The following is a 7,954-nucleotide window of genomic DNA, read 5'->3' as shown; positions in this document are numbered from 1 at the left end:
TCTAGGACATCCATTCAAGGGAAACATCGCCCATTAACCCTGGGCGACAGGATAGCTGTAGGGGGGTTAATTAGATGCCCAATATCCCCCTCACGGTGGTTCTTACACCAGACAGCTGTGCGGTAGGAAAGCCATACCTGCCCTCACTCCTCCCGAAAAAGCTAGCTTCTCTTAAAGTGTTTATATCAACATGTTCTCTGCCCATTTTACAAAGCGGCTTGACCAAGCTCCTCCTTTCAAGCTTTGCCCTTATTGAGCAAACCAGTCACATCCAACCAAATGCCATTAGTTAGTACCATTATGTATTAATAGCAAACACATTAACATACCTTTCATCGTGAGATCCATCCTTGACATCTTGTCCTCTGTGCACTTCTCTAACTTAGGACTCCTCCTCAGTTTACACAGTTAACATAAATCCCACTCTTCTACAAGATTTGGACCCTGACCCATCTACCTAGCCCCGTGTGCCATTACCAGCTACACTATGGAGGCAAGAAGCATTATTATTGGCAATAGAGTCACAACACAATTACTGGACCAGTAAAACATGATAGTATTTTTTATGTATTATTCCTATAAACCAAAGTATAAATAAACATTATGGGATATTTGAACCCAGAGGCGTCTTCTAAGTATGGATGTTTTGACAGGACCAAATATCAAGAACCATTTGGCATGAGCCAAATATGCTCATGGATGTTTTTGATAGGACCAAATTTCAAGGACCTTTTGGACAGGATCAAATGTCTGTTAATCAACAAATCTCTTTACAGCTCAAAAGTATACATTATCCTGTAATCTGTGTCTTTTACAAAGAGAGCTTGCCAAGGGGAAGAAATATTTGAATTAATTTCCTTAAACATCCTTAACTATTTCACTAAGCATTACTTATTGTTTTGCCCCTGTAATGGTAATCTTATGAATCTTAAATTTTGCTTAAGGCCAACCTTAGAGCTGTGGATGGTGGCCTAGTACATCTTTTAGGAGTTTGCCCATTTGTAAGAAATTCCAGATTTTAGTTTTTTGTTATTGCGTTTTCTTTAAAACAAACAAACAAACAAACAAAAAAAAACCCTGTAAATATTCAAGTCATCATTTCCTTTAAGTGTTTCCCCTTACATAACTTTTAAGCAAGCCTAATGATGTTTTACAAAAGCAATTTAAAAATTCGACAGGGATCAGTGAGGCCACTAAACAGTAAAAAAGTAGAGATAAGATCTTGTATTTGAAGCTGAGAAAGGGACAGCCCTGAAAATCATAGAGTAGTCAATTTAGTTTTCATACCTGGAAAATACTAGAACAAATCATCAAAAAATCAATTTGCAAACACCCATATGCTCACAGAATACTAGGTAATAATCAACATTGCTTTGTGAAGAACAGTCTTGTCAGAACCATCTAATTTCCTTCTAAAACAGAGTGACAGGCCTGGTAGATCAGAGGGATGAAATAGATGTAATAGAGCTTGAATTTTACAAAGCTCTTGATTCTGTCTTCCATGATATGCTTATCAACAGATGACTTCACACCAGAAGAAATTTGCTATACAGGTTTACTGGAAAGCACGGCTCTCAGCGTTCCAGTGTTCAGTTGGTGGTGGCTGGGTGGGGTTGGGTGGGAGCAATTTGGTGGGATACCTGGCACAGGAATGAGTTGCTCCTGGACCCTTCACTATGCCCACCAGTCCCAAACACAGCCCTAGCCTGCGCGCAACAACACCTGTCCAGTGGAGGAATGGCAGGTACGATCGCTGCTGCTTGGTGAATTATCGTGACTCTAAGAGGAATGGGTGGTCAGAGACCAGAATGTTGGAGAAGAAGAATATTTTCCCCTCCCTATGAAGAGCCAACTCTCTAAGGACACCTGAGACAATATAGGTACGGAATTTATATTCTTTGGGATAGATTCCGTTACAAGTTATTTTGACAGGTTTTATAAATACACAGAAATGACACTATACATTTTATTTTGGAGACAATCAAACTTCATAAACTCAAATGTAAAATTTGAATAGAAACGACCATATTTTCTCATTTGCTTGCCATCTTGGCCATACCAATCCATGTAAATTGGGTACTTAGGTCAATAGATGCCAATTGTCACCACTGCAATTGACTATTCCATGGATGAGCTTCTGATCCAGACTGAGCCTTCAGAGTCTTTCCATAGAATTGTTCTGAACTAGAACTCATGGAGTTTGAGATTAGTCAGCCTCTCCTTTGTTAAGAACATCCATTGGACCAATGCTTCCCACCGTGAGGAAAAGCCAGTCTGTCCTAGAAATAAAAGAACGCTCAGAGAGCAGCAGATAAGGGTGATGGGACAAGACCTGGCAACATTTAAGCCCTGATTCCAATTGTTCCTGAGACCCAGCTGCATCTCTGCCCTTCTGCGGCTCAGTTCTTCAAACCTTCAGATTCTCCTACCCAATAAACTGCTTTTGCTTATGCCTTTTCAGGTTGGGTTTCTGTCGTCTGTAACCAGATTTCAAAAAAATTACTACAATCAAAATCCTTTTTAAAAAAATCTTTGATCATATCCTCAGATACTTAGAGTAAAATCACAGAAATTGTATTTTTGAGTCAAAGCTAATGTACATTATTAAAATGATTGAAGCACACTTCCCAAGTCTTTCAGAAAAGTTTTAATTTCAACCCTCATCTGCAGTACATGAGAATGTACTATTACCTACTTCTCTCTAACACTGGATTTAAGAAAAAATATTTTCCAGCTCGATAGGTGAAACATATTATCTTCCTTTCATTTTTCTTTATTAGTAATTTGGAGGGAGATCAGAAATGAAAAGTGATGCAAAGAGAACTGAATTAATGGAGGAGGAAAAACATTAAGATCCAAGCTACAGAGAGCCTGCGTACTAGGTATTTATTGCTGTGTAACAAACTACCTCGAAGGTAGGTGGTTTAAGGTGGCAAAAATTTATTATCTCAGTTTTTATAGGTCAGAAATCTGGGAGCAGCTGAGCCAGGTGGTGATGGTTCAGGGTCTCTCATGAATCTACAAACAAGATGTGACTGGGGCTGGAGGATCTGTCTCCAGCCCACTCACAAGGGAGTAGCCAAGGACCTGAGATGCTCATCACATGGGCCTCTCCACGGGGTGCTCACAACATGGCAGCTGGCAGAGTAAGTGGTCCAAAGAGGCAAAGAGAGAGCAAAACAGGAGCCCTTGTGAATTTCATAACCTCCTGTAACCTAATGCAACATCACTTCTACACAGTCTACTGGTTACACAGATGGATTCTGGTAGTGGGGGAGGGTGGCTACACACAGGTGTGAATACTAGCAGGTGGGGATGATCGGTGGCCAACTCAGAGCCTGGCGACTACTGCCTGTGTTCAACTTATTTTAGCCCCTTTTCCTTTTAGATCTACCCATCTTAACTCTGAGGACAGTAAGTCCCCTACATACGAATGAGTTCCATTCCAAGAGTGCGTTTGTTAAGTCCAATTTGTTCGTAAGTCCAACAAAGTTAGCCTAGGTACCCAACTAACACAATCGGCTACATGGTACTGTACTAACTTATGTGATTGGATATGCAAATGCACATTCGAATCTTTGAAAGTTTGCAACTTGAAAGTTTGTATGTAGGGGACCTACTGGATTCTGTCCAAGCCTCTCTTCCCCGCATACTACACACCGTCCTTACACCATCTCCTCCATTCCCATGGATTCTATTACAGTGTGAATACTGAGGACTATCTCCTCAGCCTAGATATTTCTCTCCTGATTCGAGACTTGTATCTTCACTTTCCGACAAGATCTCTTCAAGTGTATGTCCAGTACTAAATGCCACTCCCCACTGCCCCCTTCACACCTGCTCCCGTTCCTCTCTCAGAGGATGGCACCACCATCCACTCAGTCATCCACGCCAGGGATCAGGGCCTACACCTGACACACCTGACACCTCCCTCTGCCACCCCCTCCACATCGTTGGGGTTACTGTTTTGGTTGGCCCTGCTCCTCTTCCTTCCACTGTGCCAGTAGCAGAATGCACAGGGGAATGGCGTGGGTCTAAGCCGGTGCATTCAGATTGTCTCTCCTGAGACTGAATTCTGAGTGAATATATCTGAGAGACAGGAAATGATTAGAACCAACACATTTTATGGCAGCACTCTAGAAAAAATGGCCCCTTGGACTTTTGAAGACTTTGAAGAGATAAAGTCTTCTGCTTTCTGGACCCCAGGTTGCTGTGGCCTACACTGACAGCTTTCCAAGAAATCCCTTTGTTGCTTATGTTAGTCAAGGACACTGTCTGTTGCTTGCTAACAGAACAGAAAAACAAACAACCACCTTAATTCAGTGGGCAATAAATTGCCCGGTCCTGGTCAATTCTATCCCCTTCAATGTCTCTAGGGTCCTTTCATACCCCCATTGTCACCATCCTTGCTCAGGGCTGGCCTCATGTCTCACCTGAGTTGCTCCGATAGCTTCCTAAGTAGTCCCTGCCTACAGTCCATTCTCCTTCTGCTCTATTCTTCACATGCACCTGGGTGATCCCCTCAAAATAAATACCTGACAATGCTGCTCCTCTGCTTTAAATCCTCTATAGGTCCTCATGGCCCTTAGTGAAAGCTGAGGATCTGTATGTGGCTCACAAGGGTCTTAGGGTCTAGCTGTCATTGGTTATTAAGCCCCACCCCCTGTGCCCTAACCACCAGCCACACCACAGGGCTCCCAAGTTTTTGGAAGTCCCCATGCTCTCTGTCACCTCTTGGTGTTTGCACTTGTTCCCTCTGCATTGAGTATTTTCCCATATACAAAAACTCCCCATTTGACCAATCCTTATGTATTCTTCAGGTTTTGGCTTAGATGTCACTTCTTCCAGAAGCCTCCCCTAACCCAACAAGTCTGGGTTATGTTTCCTTCCATGTGGTCCTATAGAGTCTTGAACTCCCCTGGCGTCCTATGCATCCAACTATGCTGTAATCACTGAATTACCTGCATGAAGTCCTATTCTATCCCAGATTCTGTGAAGTCAGGGACTCTCTCTGTTCTGTGTGTGTCTGTATCCCCAGTGTCTAGCTCAGCTCTTTAAAACATAGAGTAGCTAATAAACATTTGTTGAATAAATGGATGGGTATTTAACTCTTCTCAGATTTGTTCTCATTTATCTACCAACCTAATCACAGAACCTAATCATTTTCCTAAGTCGCCATGATGGCAAATACATGGGCGATAGGATTTTTACAACTCAGCTTCAGCAAACTTTACGTTTTAAAGTACGAATTTAATTTGAGCCACATGTAGAATGCTAAAAAACAAACATCTCTCTCATAAAGATATGTAGCAAAAAAGACCAAGTTTTTCCATCAATATCCTTTTAATATTGGTAGCCACACACATCTGATAGGGTATGTATTTGCTTGGACATTAAGACTTGGTCTTCAAAAACATTGGAATGGAAATTTTTCCTTTAGAAAAGTTTCCTTCATCTGCATCGTAAATGTTCCACAAATTTTTCTTTTTCGACACGGTTGCTAACCAGCTTGATTATTACCACATTTTACATGGAAACTTCTATACACATAAGTTAGTCCTATAATAGTTCAGAGAGCAAATATCCACTGGAAATGCTGTCTTGTCTAACAGTGTGAAGGGGGTGGGTTAATCAGGGGAAGAGCTAACACTCACTACTGCCTGCTGTGCCCACCAGTGGCATCGTGTACAATCCCTATCTCCAAAGAGAGGGTGACATAAGGCGTCAGTGTTCGATTCTGGACATAGTGATACCTCCCTGGATGGCTGGAGATTTCGGGAAAGATTTGTCAGGTACCATAGATGAACAGGATTACAATTTTGCAACATCTCTAAAAAATGACCCTGAACACACACTTAAAACACTCATAGCTGCCCAATTCTCCTCAAGGAACCAATTACGTACTGTCTAAACAGCTATGCATCCCTGCACTGCCTCCGGCAGCCCTTGTTTTTTCACAGGAAAGCAATTCAGACAGTAACTTAACTTAACTGTGACGAGATCTTAATTAAAACTCTACACATAAGGGATTCCCTGGTGGCGCAGTGGTTGACAGTCCGCCTGCCAGGGGACGCGGGTTTGTGCCCCGGTCCGGGAAGATCCCACATGCCGCAGAGTGGCTGGGCCCGTGAGCCATGGCCGCTGAGCCTGTGTGTCTGGAGGCTGTGCTCCACAACGGGAGAAGCCACAACAGTGAGAGGCCCGCGTACCGCAAAACAAACAAACAAACAAACAAAAACTCTACACATAGTTTTGGAAGTTTTAGCCACAGCAATCAGAGAAGAAAAGGAAATAAAAGGAATCCAAATTGGAAAAGAAGAAGTAAAGCTGTCACTGTTTGCAGATGACGTGATACTATACATAGAGAATCCTAAAGATGCTACCAGAAAACTACTAGAGATAATCAACTTGGTAAAGTAGCAGGATACAAAATTAATGCACAGAAATCTCTGGCATTCCTATACACTAATGATGAAAAATCTGAAAGTGAAATTAAGAAAACACTCCCATTTACCACTGCAACAAAAAGAATAAAATATCTAGGAATAAACCTACCTAAGGAGACAAAAGAACTGTACGCAGAAAATTATAGGACACTGATGAAAGAAATTAAAGATGATACAAATAGATGGAGAGATATACCATGTTCTTGGATTGGAAGAATCAACATTGTGAAAATGACTCTACTACCCAAAGCAATCTACAGATTCAATGCAATCCTTATCAAACTACCACTGGCATTTTTCACAGAACTAGAACAAAAAATTTCACAATTTGTATGGAAACACAAAAGACCCCAAATAGCCAAAGCAATCTTGAGAACGAAAAATGGAGCTGGAGGAATCAGGCTCCCTGACTTCAGACTATACTACAAAGCTACAGTAATCAAGACAGTATGGTACTGGCACAAAAACAGAAATATAGATCAATGGAACAGGACAGAAAGCCCAGAGATAAACCCACGTACATACAGTCACCGTATCTTTATAAAGGAGGCAAGAATATACAGTGGAGAAAAGACAGCCTCTTCAATAAGTGGTGCTGGGGAAACTGGACTGCTACATGTAAAAGAATGAAATTAGAACACTCCCTAACACCATACACAAAAATAAACTCAAAATGGATTAAAGACCTAAATGTAAGGCCAGACACTACCAAACTCTTAGAAGAAAACATAGGCAAAACACTCTATGACATAAATCACAGCAAGATCCTTTTTGACCCAGCTCCTAGAGAAATGGAAATAAAAACAAAAATAAACAAATGGGACCTAATGAAACTTCAAAGCTTTTGCACAGCAAAGGAAACCACAAACAAGACCAAAAGACAACCCTCAGAATGGGAGAAAATATTTGCAAATGAAGCAAATGACAAAGGATTCATCTACAAAATTTACAAGCAGCTCATGCAGCTCAATAACAAAAGAACAAACAACCCAATCCAAAAATGGGCAGAAGACCTTAATAGACATTTCTCCAACGAAGATATACAGAGTGCCAACAAACACATGAAAGAATGCTCAACATCATTAATCATTAGAGAAATGCAAATCAAAACTACAATGAGATATCATCTCACACCGGTCAGAATGGCCATCATCAAAAAATCTAGAAACAATAAATGCTGGAGAGGGTGCGGAAAAAAGGGAACACTCTTGCACTGCTGGTGGGAATGTGAATTGGTACAGCCACTATGGAGAACAGTATGGAGGTTCCTTAAAAAACTACAAATAGAACTACCATACAACCCAGCAATCCCACTACTAGGCTTATACCCTGAGAACACCATAATTCAAAAAGAGTCATGTACCAAAATGTTCATTGCAGCTCTATTTACAATAGCCAGGAGATGGAAACAACCTAAGTGTCCATCACCGGATGAATGGATAAAGAAGATGTGGCACATATATACAATGGAATATTACTCAGCCGTCAAAAGAAATGAAATTGAGTTA

The sequence above is a fragment of the Mesoplodon bidens genome (genome assembly GCF_964165515.1).
Source record: "Mesoplodon bidens genome assembly, chromosome: 6".
NCBI lineage: Eukaryota > Metazoa > Chordata > Mammalia > Artiodactyla > Ziphiidae > Mesoplodon > Mesoplodon bidens.
This window is presented reverse-complemented; position numbering follows the sequence as displayed.